Raw genomic sequence first — 17,841 nt, forward strand, 5'->3', positions numbered from 1 at the left:
GAGGTAACCATTATCCTGACTTTTTTTCTACTTTAAAAAAAATGTAGTAAAATATACATATCATAAACTTTACCACCTTAACCACTTTGACACATACGGTTCAGTAGCATTAAGTACATTCACATTATTATGCATCCCATTTCCAGAACTCTTCATCTTGCAAAATTAAAACTTCGTAGCCATTAACAACTGCCCCTTTTCTCTCCCCCTGCATCTGCTAACTAGCATTCTTCTCTGTGAATTTGACTACTCTAGATAACTCATTTGAGTGGAATCATACAGTATTTCATACAGTATTTGACTTGTGACTGGTTTATTTCAATTAGCAGTAACGTTCTTAAGGTTCATCTATGTTGTAGCAAATGTCAGATTTTTTTTAAGGCCGAACAATATTCCATTGTATGTAGATACCACATTTTGCTTATCCATTCATCTGTGGATGGACGTTTGGTTTGCTTTCACCTCTTGGCTATTGTGAATAATGCTGCAATGAACACGGGTGGCAAATCTCTCTTCAAGAGATTCTGCTTTTAGTGCTTTTGGATATATACCCAGAAGTGGAATTGTTGGATCACATGGTAATTCTATTTTTGATCTATTTTTCTGATAGTAGCCATCCTAATGGGTGTGATGTGTGTGTTTTTTTTTTTTTTTTTTTTTTTTTTTTTTAGATGGAGGCTCACCCAGGCTGAAGTGCAGTGGCACTATCCTGGCTCACTGCAACCTCTGCCTCATGGGTTCAAGCAATTCTCCTGCCTCAGCCTTCTGAGTACCTGGGACTATAGGTGTGCACCACCATGCCTGGCTAATTTTTGTATTTTTAGTAGAGAAGGGGTTTCACCATGTTGGCCAGGCTAGTCTTGAACTCCTGACCTCAGGTGATCCACCCATCTCAGCCTCTCAAAGTGCTGGGATTACAGGAGTAAGCCACCGCGCCTGGCCAGTATCCTAACTTTTGTATCAGGTTCTTGATTATCCTTATGGTCATTTACAATCTCTGTATGTATCTCCTATACATTATTTAGTTTGAAAAATAGGCACAAGCACACATCTAGCTAGGGGAAAAGCACACTATTTCTACTGCTAAGTGACAGTTCCCAGAAGATGATTAACTGAATGTCTTTGGCTTCAGTTTTCCAGAGAGTTTACAGAGCTCCTTAGGATCCAGTGGGCAAAGGTATGAGTAAGTCTTGGGAAAATTAGATCTACCACAGGATGGTACTTTGAGCCAGGGACGGGGTGGTCAGTAAGAATGTGGTAAGCGGAACAGAGTTACCCAGTATTTTCAGTTTCTGAGCTAATCATCCCCACGTTTGACTCTCAGGCTTGTGCTTGGAAGGTAAAATAAGGATGTATTCCTCATGTATTCCAGTCATCACAGCATGGAGAGCAGAGAAGGAAAAATAAGAAGCTTGTCCAGGCTCATTCTGGCATTCTAAGACTTAAGGAAAAAAGATGGTACAATTGCAGAAGCCCTCTTAGTGATAACAGCCCTCAACTTACTCTTGTAAGTCATTTTGCCATTCCGGACCTCTTGCCTTATATTTCCCATCTCTCTTCACTGTTGTTCCAGAATTTCCTTTGTCTCTTCTGTGTTGGGTCTCCTGTTACCTGTGTTTCATTTCTTTCACTTTGTTGTGCTTTCTAGTTTGGGCTGCACATCTTTCAGTAGCTTCCTGAGAAAGGTTCCATAACAGAAACAAATATGAAGGCTCGACTGTGAGTGCCTGGGTATATAATTTTAGCTGGGAAATCATTTTTCGCTGGAATTTTGAATGCATTGTTCCATTGTGTTTGTGCTTCCACTGTTGATTTTGTGAAGTCCAAAGACATTATGATTCCTTGTCCTTTGTATGTTTTCCTCTCTTCCCTGGAAGTCTCTCAGATCTTCTCTGTGTCTCTAGTATTCTGAAATTTTACAGTGGTGTGCCTTGTTGTAGTTCTCTTTTCATTCATGTTGCCTTGTACTTGGTAGGTTCCTTCAATCTTTAAACTTAACTCCTTCACTATTTCACTGCTATTTTTCTCCTATTTTCTTTTTCATTCTACTTTATAGATATCACATCTCCTATTCTGACTGTAGTAGGCTGAATAATGACCCCCTTCCCTTCCCCAAGATATCCATGTCCAAATCCCTAGAATCTGTGACACTTACGGCATGTGATTAAATTTAAAAATCTTGAGATGAGGAGTTTATCCTGGTGTGCCCAATGTAACAAGAGTCCTTTTAAGAGGGAGGCAGGAATTCAAAGAAGTAGGAAATGTGATTATGGAAGCAAGAGGTCAGAGTGATGCAAGGAAGCAGTCACAAGCCAAGGAATTTGGGCCTCCTCTAGAAGCTAGAAAGGCAAGAAAACGGATTCACCCCTAGATCCTCTGGAGGGGGCATGACCCTGGCAACACCTTGGGTTTGGCCCAGTGAAACCCATTTCAGGCTAATGACCTCCAGAACAGTAAGACAGTAAACTCATGCTATTTACACAATATGTGATAGCATCAATAAGAAACTAATACAAGGATTCTTTGATTTTCATATTTTCTTTCCAATTTTTCAGCTCTTTGTCTTTTTACATTCTGAGAGGTTGCTTTGACTTTTTTTTTTTTTTTTTGAGATGGAGTCTCGCTTGGTCGCCCAGGATGGAGTGTGGTGGCACGATCTCAGCTCACTGCAACCTCCGCCTCCTGGGTTCAAGCAATTCTCCTGCCTCAGCCTCCCGAGTAGCTGAGATTACAGGTGCCTGCCACCATGCCCAGCTAATTTTTGTATTTTTAGAAGAGATGAGGTTTCACCATATTGGCCAGGCTGGTCTCAAACTCCTGACCTCAGGTGATCCACCTGCCTCGGCCTGCCCTGCTGGGATTGCAGGCGTGAGCCACCGCACCTGGACATGTGAAAGTTGTATCACAGAGAAGTGACGCTAGGGGAAAAACAGAGCACACCACATCACTATCATGTCTTTAAGCTACCTGAGCTAGCACCCAGGGCTCCTCTCATGCCATCCACTTCCTACTTAGGATGATCACATAATTAGTAATGTAGAGGCTCATTGTTAGAATCAAGCTTACCTGTTACAAAATAGGCTTTCTTAAGAGTGTGATATTCATCCAGTAGAGGCCTAAGTCCCATGATAATAGGGCAAACAATTTTGAACTCCTTGCTAGATTATATTAGAGTTCCCACACAGTTTGAAGTTGCTGCAATTAGCATTCAGCCTTCATATGTTCACTTAATCCTCCTATTTTCAGCATAGTACCCGTCCATTTACTCCCCAACACACACACCTCAGACTAGAACCCACCTCTGTCCAGGCTCAGTGGCTCACATGTGTAATCTGAGCACTTTCGGAGGCTGAGGCAGGAGGATCACTTGAGCCCAGGAGTTTGAAACTAACCTAGGCAACATAGTGAGATGCTGTCTGTACAAAAAAATTAAAAATTAGCCAAGTGCAGTGGTGCTATGTAGTCCCAGCTACTCAGGAAGCTGAAGTGGGGAGGATCGCCTAAGCCCGGGAAGTCAAGGTCGAGGCTGCAGTGAGCGAAGATGGCGCCACTGCATTCCAGCCTGGGCAACAGACCAAGACCCTGTCTGGGAAAAAAAAGGAGGGGCAGGAAGGGGAGAAAATAGAACCTATCTGTGTTGGTCTCTCCAGGGAATAGATGTCCAGTCATCAGGAGCTGTTGGGGAGGGTGTCTGGGAATCTAACTTCACTTTTTCTTCTTTACTCTGTCCCTTCCCCTTTACCCAAGATTTCAGAGGTATCTGATCCCAAGCCTTTTGAGGATTTTTGGAGTAAGTTAGTTTAGTTCTCAATCCACTTCTAGCCAAAATTCAGCTCTTTTGGGTAGGTTAAATCTCTTACCATTAGTTCCCTTGCTTTTCAGCTTCCAAAATTTTGTTCTGTTGTCTCCTTTCTTGTTCTCTCTGTCCTTGTTGTGTTAGGTCTTTTTTTAAAAAAAAAATTTTTCCTTGGGATTTTGAGAGGAAAACAAAATTTGATACATGTATTCAATGCACTAGGTTATTATGGAACACCATACCATTATAGATTTTACAGGCTTGGATCTTGAACCTCCTAACCCACTTTATGAGCTGAAACGCTCAGTTTTCTTTAGTTTGACACCTTACATAGCAGTGTGTGATCCTCTGGCTCACTTGAATTGCTGCTCTTTGCCATTATGTCTTTGGGAAAGTTATTTAACTACAACTGGAACACAAATATCTTAGATACGGTCATCATTTAATACAAATGAAGCACTAAACTAGCCATTTCATTTTTGGCTACTAATACTGGCTGCCTTCACCTGGAAAAAATGATGCTGTTATTAGTAATAATTCCTATCATTTTTGGAGTAGCTTTTAGTTGAAAAGATCTAAATATTCCCTGAACTCCTGTGGACTTCTTATTACAGACTCTCAAGGCTAAGCTTTAAAATTGAGAAAAATCAATTTTCTGATTCCTGCCAACAGCAATTCTTGGGAGATGATTAAGGATCAGCACAGCATATTAACATTGTTGATCTAAAACAAAGCTAATAATTTTCATCCTTTACCCAATGTTCCAATCAGTGTTCTTAAGTTAATAATGTTAGCTTCCTGAAGCAAGCCTACAGTCTTTATATTTTCCATTTGTAAGATATAGTTTAATTGGATTTTAGCAAGCAGTATTTGAATTTCCATTCCATAAGGTGGTGCTGACTAAATGCTAAGTGTAGTAAAATTGGTATTAAATCTCTTGTATTTGGGCACTTTAAGGATGATCTGGGCATGAAAATAGGACATTATGCTGTAGACAGTGTTAATTTTTTATGTGGCTTCAATAAATTGCCACAAATGGAGTGGTTTAAACAACTCAAATATCTTACAGTTCTGTAGGTCAGTAAGTGTAAGGGGGTAGATGCAGTTAATATTTACAAAAGGATTAAAGTACAATCTTTATTAATTTGTAAATAAAGATTGAAATCTGACACAGGTCTTTGTGGGCTAAAATCAAGGTATCTGTAGGCTGCACTTCTTTCTAGAGCATCTAGGGGAGCATAAGTTTTCAGCTCATTTGGATTGTTGGTGGAATTCAGTTCCTTGAGTCTGTGGGACTGAGGTCATTGTTTTCATGCAGATTATAAACTGAAGGCTCTTCCCACCTTTTGGAGGTAATCACCTTCCTTGGCTTGTGGCCCTGTCCTCAACCTTAAAAGCCAGCAGCAGCAGGTCAGGTCCTTACATCAAATCTCTCCAACTCTTCTATCCCATACCGCTCTGAAAACAGCGTGGATACAGTCTCTAATCTTAAGGATGCTTGTGATTAGATTGGGTACTTCCTGATAATCCAGAACAATCTCCCTATTTCAAGGTCCATTACCTTAATCACATCTACAAAGTCCATTTTGCCATGAAAGGTTCTGGGGATTAAAGTATGAACATCTGTGGAGAAACATCATCCTGCCTACATGTGCAGTAAATGCAGTTTGTTCTGTAACTAAAAAATGAAGTTATTTAGAATCGGCAGCTTGAAAATTCAAGGTAAAAGCATTCTCCCAAAATGAAGACGTATTATTTGCTTAAATCTGTTAAAGGAAGATAGCAGAAACACAACTGGCTTTTTGTAGTACACCTTCTCCTCCAAAAATTGGGTTATTTTAGTTTTGGTTTTATCTTTACTTACTTAATCTTTGGTTAAGATTATTCAAAATAATAAAGATTATACTTTAATCCTTTTGTAAATATTGACTGCATCTACCCCCAAGGTGACAGCCATTACAATAGGGCAGATAAAAATGGAGCAACTTCTTTTTGCTATTCTTAGACACTGACAAAGTCATTCAAATGAAAAGCAAATTAAAATGGAGATACTGAATAGTTTAAAAGGCAAATGTTGCCTTTCTTTGCTATCTCTTACCCAAAAACTTCAGCGTATGATCCGAAGACAGACTGGCAATATTGTCTACTGTCTTTTATCATGCTCCAAAAAGCAGTTGATTATCTTGGAAGGGCTTCAAAAGCAATTAAGAAAATCCCTTATGTCAAGTTACATTTCAGACAGGACAAATTAGATGTATGGGAAAATGTCCTGATAAAGTACTCAAGAAATAATGAATCTGTGTACAATTTGTAATTGCTCCTGCAAAAAATTTACAACATAAAAGGGCCTGTTAACCTGAGACTGGAAGCTCACTGATGGATTTTTTTTTCATTACAAATGCAAATGCCTTTTGAAATTGAGCCCAGAGCATTTTTAAATGTCCAAAATGTAATTCAAAACATTGTTTATTACATTTCTGTCTGGGCTCTTCACTGCATCACAAGCTGCTTTGTAAATGCTGATTTTTCAGCCAGCAGGTCTGCAATGAAAAATGGCCGATTTGGCTGGCTGATGTAGAGTGTGTCCTAAAGGGCATCTCTGCCCCAGAATGAAAGGTAAGGGTTAGCACAAATGCCACAAAAAGATGGTGATGGATGGTAATTGGAAAGACATTCTAGTTGTTAAGTGTCACTGAGAGTGTTGCATTTGTTTCTACTTTATGCATTAAAGATAGACAGATAACCTTCTATCTGCATAACCCCATCCCTGTAACTACAGAACAATGCAGGCTCCATGGATCACAGATAATAAGTTTCTCGGGGCAGGGGTTGGTGGATTGGGTGCTGGAGGCTGGAGATACTTAGTCAGAACGAGGTATCATCTAGATAGAGTACTTTTATCACATTGCTGGAAAGTTCAAATGCAATTTCCTTCCCTTATGAACTACTATTCCCCTGTGAGTAAACTGATTTCAACTCTTCTAAACTACTTGGATTTTTTTCCTCAATTTCCTAACTTTTGAAGTATGGATGTGCTCATTGCTAATTTTCTCCCCCATGATAAACATTAGCAAGTGGGAAGTTATTATAGGGTTATTATACAATATTTATAGACCACTTTTTATTTGTGAAGTGTTTGAAGGTCTCTTAAATATGAACTGTTTCCAAATAACCTTGGGCTCATTTTTTATCTTGATCCAAATCCCATGGAAGCAAACCAATCATGAAGCTCTCTTAAAAGTCATTGGGAGCCCCAGGCTCAGAACCCAGCTGTGCAACATGAACTATTAGGCCCAGTGCTGCGGGAAGCTTTGAGTAACTGAACCACGGGGACTGATGCTCATTTAGGAATCAAAGTTGGTGCTTTGTTTCCTGAAGCCTTTGCCTGAGCTGAGGAAGGTGGAATAAATCCCTCACAGGAGTTCAAATTGTATAGACTTTAAACACAAATTCTCAAAACAATTCCTTTTGAGACAGTTTAACAAAATGATGTCTTTTCTGTTTAAAGACTAGGGAACAACAACAACAACAAAGCCAGTAAAAAAGCAAACTTCAGAGTATTCCTATCCACAGGATGACTCCGATTTTTTTTTTTTTTTTTGCAGTTTGCAGTTTGCAAGATTTAATACAGTGAAATAGAGTGAAAACCGAGCTCCCATACAAAGGGAGGGAACCCAAAGGGGGTTGCCCTTGCCGGCTGGAATGCCTGGGTTTATATCCCGATCCTTGTCCCTCCCGCTGTGCTCTCAGGCAATAGATGATTGGCTATTTCTTTACCTCCTGTTTTTGCCTAATTAGCATTTTAATGAGCTGTCTGATTGGTCGGGTGTGAGCTAAGTTGCAAGCCCCGTGCTTAAAGGTGGAAGCGGTCACCTTCCCAGCTAGGCTTAGGGATTCTTAGTCGGCCTAGGAAATCCAGCTGGTCCTGTCTCTCAGTCCCTCCTCTCAACAGAAAAACCCAAGTGTTGTTGGGGAGGTTGGCCGACGACTGCTCTCACTGTTTCCTGCTGAATTGGGGCGTAGTAGGGGTTGTGCAGTTGAGATTTCCTCGGGAGGGGTGCCTTCGATGGATGACTCCGATTTCTAAGTTAGTCTTCATTGATGTTCTCTTCCACTTTCATCAGTCCGTGTTCTCTCTTGGTGAGCTTTTTCCAATTTTCATCCACAAATATCATCACAGGTACATACTCTGAAACCTCCCGATTATTTCTGTTATGTCCATCTACCTTCCTCTGCTTTATAGCTTGATCATATTCCTTTTTATCTCTCACCAAAGTATGTTTTTCTTGATTTGCTCAGTTATCATTTGACATAATAATAAGTACAAAGTACATTACAGATGTGAGTTACCACACCCCGCCTTAGCTGACATTGTAAATTTTATCAAGCACCTACCATGGTCAAGGACTTTGACAGGGGTTATCTCAGTTTTCTTCACAAAATGTACTAAGTACATTTCTAAGTGCTTTACTTGTATAAATTGTGATACATTTGTGATAAAAATAACCCTATTGCATATTATTACTGTGCCCATTTCACAGGTGGAAGACATGAGACACAGTGATGATAAGTGGCTTCTTGCTGTCAGGTGGTGGAGTCAGGATTCATGCCCAGGTGACCTGGCTCCAGAGTTCACACTGCTTACCCATGTTTTTCACTGGCTCTTGTAATTGGGAGAGTGTCAGCTTTAAGGTCAGAGAGACCTGAGTTTGAATGCACATCCTGACATTTACATATAAACACCCTGGAAGTTTGACCTTCGGCAAGTTTAGCAACTTCACTGAGCTTTAGTTTCCTCAACAGTAAAACAGAGATATTTGTGTGAAGAAAACTGAGATAACCCCTGTCAAAGTCCTTGACCATGGTAGGTGCTTGATAAAATTTACAATGTCAGCTAAGGCGGGGTGTGGTAACTCACATCTGTAATCCCAGCACTTTTGAAGGCTAAGTTTGACACCAGCCTTGGCAACAAAGTGAGACTCGGTCTCTACAAAATAATTAGCCGGTGTGGTGTTGCCTGCAAACTGCCACTGCACTCTAGCCTGTCTCTAAAAAAAGAAAAAAGGGTCAGATAATTCTTTTTCTCCCTCAATGTTCTCAGCTTCATAATTTGCAAATGAAATTAACTAATTTTTGTGTGTTGAAGAAGAAGAGATTTAATATGTTGCTTCTAAGGTAACCTCAGATATCGTGACTTTTCAGGTTGGTAGACTTTTCAATACTACAGTCCACCTAGGAAGAGTTACATCTCTGAAATTGGACCAAGTCACATGTTCTTGGGTGTACTTATTTTTGATCTGGATCTTTTATATTTCACTTACATGTTCTTGTAAGTGAAATGATCTTCCGGAAATGTTTTGAATGAAGAAATGAAGTGGAGCAGCAACCACCTGCTTGTGGGTTTGTATCATATCACGAACAGCTGATGGGCCAGTCTGGTGCTCCAAGAATGGCAATGACCCGTGGCAAATGCCTCAGCAGTGGCAGCAGTAGAATCCTCCCTGGCCATGGGGCCAGCTGTTTCTGACTGCACACCATGTAGTGAGAAGTTCCCTTTCCAACGTGGGCCTTTCCTAGGAACCACACGGGCTGTTAATTTTACAATGGCAAATATAACTGCAGATGGCTGTGTGCAAGATTGGGTTGCAGGATAAACATGATGAGGTACCCACTTTCTGGGGACAAAATGGAAAGCTTTATCTTTTCTGTTACACTTATCTCAACAGCAATTAGAATCACAAGCTTTTGCCAAGTTTCAGGTACACTTATTGATATGTGATGAGAAGGCTATGAAAAGCTTGTTGTATTCAACAAATAAGCCTTTCCTCGAATAAGCCCTCACATCATTTTTATCATCAGCTTGAACTAATATTTCGCTCTACACCCCTTACTTTACTTGACTTTTCCCCATGTAAATTAGGGCATGTTAATCCACAGGCATTTATTTATTATCTACTCTGTGTGCTTTCCTGTGCATTTGGAAATATCAAGAAAAAATCAAGTCCGATCTTCATCCTTAAGGATCTTGAAATCGAATAAGAGCTAAGAATAAAACATATACAAATGCTATACAAACATATTAATATTTTTGCAATGGCTATTTGCAAACTACCAGTTATTTAGTTTTTTTATAGATATAGTCTATGCATAAATTAAGCATATATTTATGTACATATTCCATTTTAAAAATACAGTTGAAAGGATGTTGTACACACTGTTGTATTCCTTGCCTTTTTCATTGAATAGTATGTTTTGTAGGTCATTTTATAGCTGTACATATGTATCTGCTCCATTATTATTTTATTTTAGCTCTGGAATACATGTGCAGGATGTGCAGGTTTGTTACATAGGTAAACATGTGTCATGGTGGTTTGCTGCACCTGTCAACCCATCACCCAGGTATTAAGCCCAGCATGCATTAGCTCTTTATCCTGATGCTCTCCCTCCCCCTGCTGCACCTCCCCCACCCCCCACAGGCCCCAGTATGTGTTGTTCCTCTTCCTGTGTCCATGTATTCTCATTGTTCAGCTCCTACTTATAAGTAGAAACATGGTATTTGGTTTTCTGTTCCTGTGTTAGTTTGTTGAGGATAATGGCTCCAGCTCCATCTATGTTCCTGCAAAGGACATGATCTTGTTCCTTTTTATGGCTGCATAGTATTCCATGGTGTATATGTACCACATTTTTCTTTGTCTAGTCTATCATTGATGGGCATTTGGGTTGATTCTATGTCTTTGCTATTGTGAAGAGTGTTATAATGAACATACATGTGCATGTATCTTTATAGTAGAATATTTATATTCCTTTGGGTATATACCCAATAATGGGATTGCTGGGTCAAATGATATTTCTGTTTCTAGGTCTTTGAGAAATCGCCACACTGTCTTCCACCAAGGTTGAACTAATTTACATTCCCACCAACAGTGTAAAAACATTTCTATTTCTCCATAGTCTTGCCAGCCATCTGTTGTTTCTTGACTTTTTGATAATCACCATTCTGACTGGTGTGAGGTGTTATCTCATCGTGCTTTTGATTTGCATTTCTGATCAGTGATGAGCTTTTTTTTTTAATATGTCTGTTGGCTGCATAAATGTCTTTTTTTGAGGAGTGTCTGATGATGTCGTTTGCCCACTATTTAATGTTTTTATTTTCTTGTAAATTATCTCCCATTCTGTAGGTTGTCTATTCGCTCTGATGATACTTTCTTTTGCTGTGCAGAAGCTCTTTAGTTTAATTAGATCCCATTTGTCAATTTTGGCTTTTGTTGCAATTGCTTTTGGTGTTTTAGTCATGAAATCTTTGCCCGTGCCTATGTCCTGAATGGTATTATCTAGATTTCTTCCCAGGTTTTTTTTTTTTTTTTTTTTTTTGAGACAGAGTCGCTCTGTTGCCCAGGTTGGAGTGCAGCAGTGCGATCTTGGCTCACTGAAACCTCTGCCTCCTGGGCTGGGTTCAAGTGATTCTCCTGCCTCAAGTAGCTAGAACTACGGGTGTGTGTCACCACACCCAGCTAATTTTTGTATTTTTGTAGAGAAGGGGTTTTGCCCTGTTGCTCCAGCTGGTCTCGAACTCCTGACCTCAAGTGATCTGCTTGCCTTAGCCTCCCCAAGTGATGGGATTATAGGTGTGAGCCACTGCACCCGGCCTTTAATTCATCTTGAGTTAATTTTTGTGTAAGGTGTAAGAAAGGGGTCGAGTTTCAATTTTCTGCATATGGCTAGTCAGTCCTCCCAGCACCATTTATTAAATAAGAAATCCTTTCCTCATTGCCTGTTTTTGTCAGCTTTGTCAAGGATCAGATGATTGTAGATGTGCAGTTTTATTTCCGAGTTCTCTATTCTGTTCCGTTTGTCTATGTGTCTGTTTTTGTACCAGCACTATGCTGTTTTGGTTACCGTAGCCTCATAGTATAGTGTGAAGTTGGGTAGTGTGTTGCCTCCAGCTTTGTTCTTTTTGCTTAGGATTGTCTTGGCTATACGGGCTGTTTTTTGGTTCCATATTAATTTTAAAGTAGTTTTTTTCTAATTGTGTGAAGAATGTCAATGGTAGTTTAATGGGAATAGCATTGAATCTATAAATTGCTTTGGGCAGTATGGCCATTTTCACAATATTGATTCTTCCTATCCATGAGCATGGAATGTTTTTGCTCCATTCTTTTTAACAGCCTCATAGTATGTCATGTGAAAATCAGTTATTTTCTTTTATTATTACCTTATTGTTGTCACCCCAAACAGATACATTGAATCTGATCACTCACCTTCTCAATCTTGACTTAAATGAATTTTAATTCATTAAAAAAATTGCTCGTAAGGGAGAAAGTGTTAGTAACCGAGGATTTTGACATTGATGTTTGGGATATCATTGAAACAAGTATAGGTCTTTTCTCTGTGACTATTTTGAAGGAGATGACATTTAGTTGGATTTATATTCTGGCTTATTTATTTTAAAAAGCAGCCTTATGAAGTCACAGTCATAACAACATAAACAAGTGCTAAGAAAGCACTAAAGGTGTTCTGAGTATGGAGCAATTGTGCGAGTGGTTTTTAATAAAATGGTGCCTTTTGTGTCATGGCTGCCGTAACAGTAGATGTAATCCCTGCCCCACTGCTCCATTCACATGTGAAACTGGGGCTTTGGCTTCCTTAGTCCACTTGCTGATTTTATTTTATTTTATTGTGGTAAGAATACTTGGCATGAAGTCTAACCTCTTCATAGATTTCTGAGTGTACAATTCAGTATTACTAATTATAGGGATAATGTTGTACAGCAGATATCTAGAATTTATTCATCCTGTATAACAGACTTCATGGCCATTGATAAGCAACTCCTATTTCCCCTTCCTTCTAGCCTCTGGCAGCTGTCATTCTACTCTCTTATATGAGTTGCACTATTTTAGATTGCTCATATAAAGGGAATCATGCAGATTTGTTTTTCTGTGACTGGCTTATTTCACTTAGCATAATGTCCTCAGGATCTATCCATGTTATCTCATATTGCAGGATTCCCCCTTTTTTAAGCTGAATAATAATTGACTGTATGTATATACCACATTTTCTTTATCCATTCTTCTGCTGATGGACAGTTAGATCGTTTCCATGGCTTAGCTATTGTGAATAGTGCTGCAATGAACATGGGAGTGCTAATATCTATTTGAGATCCTGATTTCAATTCTTTTGGATAAATATCCAAAGTTGAATTCCTGGATCATATGGTACTTCTATTTTTAATTTTTTGAGGAATCTCTATACTGTTTTTCATGGTGGTTGCATCATTTTGCTTTCTTGCTAATAATGTACAAGGGTTCCAGTTTTTCCACATCTTATCCAACATTAGTTGTCTTTTGTTTTTTGAGCCTAGCTATTCTAATAGGTGTGAGGTGATATCTCATGATGGGTTTTCTTTGTATTTCCCTGATGATTAGTGATCTTGAGCATCTTTTCATATACCTATTGGCCATTTGCCTGTCTTATTGGAGAACTATCTATTCAAGTTTTAAACCCATCTAAAAATCATGACTAGTTTTTTTTTTGCTATCAACTTATAATAATTCTTTGTATATTTTGGAAATTAACCCCTTATCTGATGTATGCTTTACAAACATTTTCTCCCATTCTGTAATTGCCTTTTCAGTCTGTTGGTTTTTCCTTTTCTTCACTCTTGTTTTTACTGTTGTTATTGTTTCTTTGCCTGTATGTTTAAAAGCATCATAAAAAAGAAAATAACATGCTCAGCAAACTTTAACTGGTGATTTCTATTTTTAATACCATAAAAGCTGATGCTTATAATGCTGTTTTAGAAGTTCTGAGATGCCTGTATTATTGTTGAAGAAAAACAAAATCCATGCCAGTTTAGTTACCTATATTTTATTCTAAAAATTGTTAATGCATTTAACTATTGTGTCAAGTGCTATCTATGCATTATGTCATTGAATCCTCATGTACGTGAAGTAGATGTTCTATATTTCACTGGTGAAACAAACTCAGGGAAACTAAATAACACCCTAGTTACACAGTAAGTAGCAAAGATGAAACTGAGATCTGGTTGTATCCAAAGCCCATATTATTTTTGTTCTGCCACACTACCTCTAAGTCTTTGAAAACTGTGGATCTGAATGTTATACATATGCATGCACACATATACGTGTACATCCACCCACATACAATTACTAGAATAGTAGTTCTGGGACATTTGAGGTAAACTTTTGTTGTAGATAGGGGTTTAGACACCCACACTATAATGCTATATTGGTCTTTTTACTTCAAAAACCTTTTGGCAGCATTGCCAACAAGTAACCAATTTCAGTTATATGAATTTTATTTCACCCTTGTATTGTCTGCCTTGGGTTGGTGGCAATGTGATGAGTAGGTGGAAAAGTCATTGCTTAGTGTTCACTATGTGCTATACTAAGCAAAGAACTTTGTAAGATATACATGTGGAAGCCCACCTATATCACATCGAAGCCCACTTTTATTGAGGAAAACCTGTGCCATGTGGTTCCTATAGACTGAACTCCTCTTCCGTGCCCTGTCCAAGGATGGTCATATTATACTCACCTAGGGGCAGAATACCCAAGTTTCCTGGCCAAAATAATTGGATCAGGACAGGCTTATGACCCAAGTTGTGTAAATATGACTTTTCCATGAGACTTTTGCAAAAGGAAAGGCATTTTCTCAGGAAAAATAGTAGTAAGGGCAATGATTAGTTGCCATCTTAGCCACCATATGCAGGCTTTTGCCTAGGAATGAAGCTGAGACAAGCAGAGTCAAGAGTTTGAGAAAAAGATTTGAACTCTTAATGAAATCACTGGAACCCTTTGATTCACTGCCTTGAACTTTCCAATCACATGAGTCTCCTTGGATAAAGGTCTCATTCCAGGGCTGGAGTTACAACATGAGCGCAGGTGCCAGAGAGTGAGGAAGTATTAAAAAAATAATGGAGGCGTGTCAAAGGGACACAGGAATTAACTTGAAGGATCTCCCAATGGCCAAATCTGGAATAAGTTTAGTAAAAAATATATAATGATAATAATGGATTATAGTACATAGAATAAATATGTGTGAGTCCATAGTGATATAGAGAAATAATTGAACAAGTCAGAGAGATGGAACAGCTCTTCCTTACGGCAGAATTCCAGTAAATACATGTAGGATGCATGATGGAAATAGAAATTCACCATTTGCTAAACACCACAGTAATAATTATTGCAGGCAATAATTATTGATAGATGCTTAAATTAGTGGGTGGAAGTATGATGAGAAATAGCATATTTGCATGGTTTCAACATATCACCCCACAAAATACTATTTACAAAGGCAAAGTAATTCTTCAGTAGAGAAACCTTGTAAATATCACCTTGACTGAGTGATCAAAGCTAATGTCCCGAGCAATGAGACATATTGACGTGTGTCTATTGATATAATGCACTGAGATGCAACGTAACTTCCATGGTATTCTTCCTAAAAATGAATAATCTCAATCTTTATCATGAGAAAATATCAGACAAACTAAAATTGAGATACTTCTATACAATAGCTGGTTAGTATTCTTAAAGCGTTTCAAGGTTAAGAAACACAAAGACTGAGGAACTGTTCCAGATTGAAAAAGACTAAAGAGATACTAAGCCTAAATGCAATGTAGAATTCTGCAGTAGAAAAAAAGACATTGTTGGCACTAGAAAGAAAGACAGTGGCTCATGCCTGTAATCCTAGCACTTTGGGAGGCTGAGGCAGGTGGATCGCTTGAGTCTGGGAGTTCAAGACCAGCCTGGGCACTATGCCAAAACCCTGTCCCCACAAAAAATACAAACATTAGCCAAGCATGGTGGCACATGTCTGTAGTCCCAGCTACTTGGGAGGCTGAGGCAGGAGGATCATTTGAGCCTGGGATGTGGAGGTTGCAGTAAGCTGAGATTGCATCCTTGCACTCCAGCCTGGGCAACAGAGGGAGACCCTGTATCAAAAAAAAAATAAATAAAATAAATAAATAAATGTAAAAAGACATTATTAGGACAATTGCCAAAATCTGAATCCAGTCTGTAGATTAAGAGTATTTTATCAATGTTAATTCCTTGGCTTTAATCATTTTATAACACTTACCAAGTTGATTATATTTGGGAAATCTGGATGAAGGGTATTTAAAGTTCTGTATGATATTTTTGCAGTTTTTCTGAGATCTAAAATTATTCCAAATATAAAGTTATTTCCCTGTCTTGTCATTTTTAGTTATTTTAGGTTGGATTTCTCTCATCTGAAACAAAAAAGAGCCCTAATTTAATAAACACACTTACCTTGTTATTTTACAACAATGCTATAGTGTCAGGCATGAAACTAAGTCTTAGGTAGCTTAAATAACTTCTCCAGAATCACACAATCAATAAAAGAGCAAGGATTTGAATGAATATCTGCATGACTTCAAAATCTTATGCATATTGTAAAAATAAACAACTGGATAAGTAATCCTTATTTTGAAATTTACCATATTTTCAAATCTTTACCTTGTTCTGGAGAAGACTTGAGGCAGAATACTTGAAAGCTGGGTCCGGGCTAGGAGAAATAATGGCACAATATTAGGAAATGTTTCAGTATTTATTTTTATAAGCATACAAGTAGGACTCAGTAATTATATGGTACAGCAGGGCACACCAATTAGCCTCAGTATGCACTTCCTGTAAAAATAATTAACATTTGACAGACAGTATGATCAAATAAACCAGATAACAGAGGCATTTTTCCAATGGGATATATACTTGGTTTAAATCTTTGATGAACTGTTTTTCTATATTGAAGTAGTTTAAATATAAGGAAAAGCAAACAGGAGGGCATGTTAAAATATCCATTAGCTAAACATCATGAAAGGGTATAAAATGCCTCCAGCTGCCAAAAAACAATTAGGCTGCAAATATGCCTTTGGTCACCTAACCACACATTCCCTAAACATTTAGTTCTAATTAATTTTCTTCATTACACAACAATGCCTCTCCTAATTACACTAGAGAAATTCTATAAACCTACTAGCTATTCGAAGTCTTTATTGCACAAATTATTCTGGCAGGTCCCTATTCTAAGCAAATCCTCACTCTCTAATTTATACGTACCTCATCTCAGCAGACATGGTCTACTTAGTAAACCCTTGACAGCCAGGCAAACTAATCCTGTATGTGACCGTATTTCAAATTAGTAATTTTAGTGAGATGTACCATCAATGATGAATAATTGAAAACATACCAAGGTAAAGGTGAAAAGTACAAGCTGAGAAACCATGTAGCATCTGAATTCATACACATGTTGTGAAGGCTTGTGATCCCTAGACTTGGAATTGAGGCTGATTCAAAGAAACAAAATGGTTCTTTTACTGAACTCACAAAGGGTAAGCAGTCTTAAGGCACCAGAAGCAATACAGCAAACATAATAATGGAAAGGACTGAATGGGTCCTAGAACCATAGACTTTTAGGGAGAGGCACAAACCATCACTCAATAAAGAAGGAAATCAAACCCAGTGAACTGATATGATGTGACATGCTCAAGGTTTGACATTCCAGTTCGCAGAGCTGTGAGTACAAGTAGGACTCCCTAATTCCCAACCAGAGCTGTCTACACAAGACAGTGCCACTCTAGAGACAGTTTAGTTCAATTTATCAGACCCTGGTAGCTGGCTGGTAACAATGTTTCCAAGTTGGGCAAAAGACGGAGTTCAGTCCCTGCTAAGCCATTTTTTAATTTCCTTTCCCAGCCACATAAAAGTCTGTGATCTTAGTTATCAGAGTTTTGGAGGATGGCACGTGAGACAATCAGTACAAATGCATCCTTAGTATTCAAAGCTCAAAGCCAACGGCTGGTATTTTAGCAGCTTCACTTTCTATGCCTAGATCATGCTGATTAGCCAACTATTTTGGCCCAGGCCTGCGGATTGGCTTTGTCGCCTTCTTGTTTTACAAATATGAATATTTAGGCCAGGCGTGGTGGCTCACACCTGTAATCCCAGCACTTTGGGAGGCCGAGGCGGGCGGATCACAAGGTCAGGAGATCGAGACCATCCTGGCTAACA

The sequence above is a fragment of the Pongo abelii genome, chromosome 4 (assembly GCF_028885655.2).
Source record: "Pongo abelii isolate AG06213 chromosome 4, NHGRI_mPonAbe1-v2.0_pri, whole genome shotgun sequence".
Lineage (NCBI taxonomy): Eukaryota > Metazoa > Chordata > Mammalia > Primates > Hominidae > Pongo > Pongo abelii.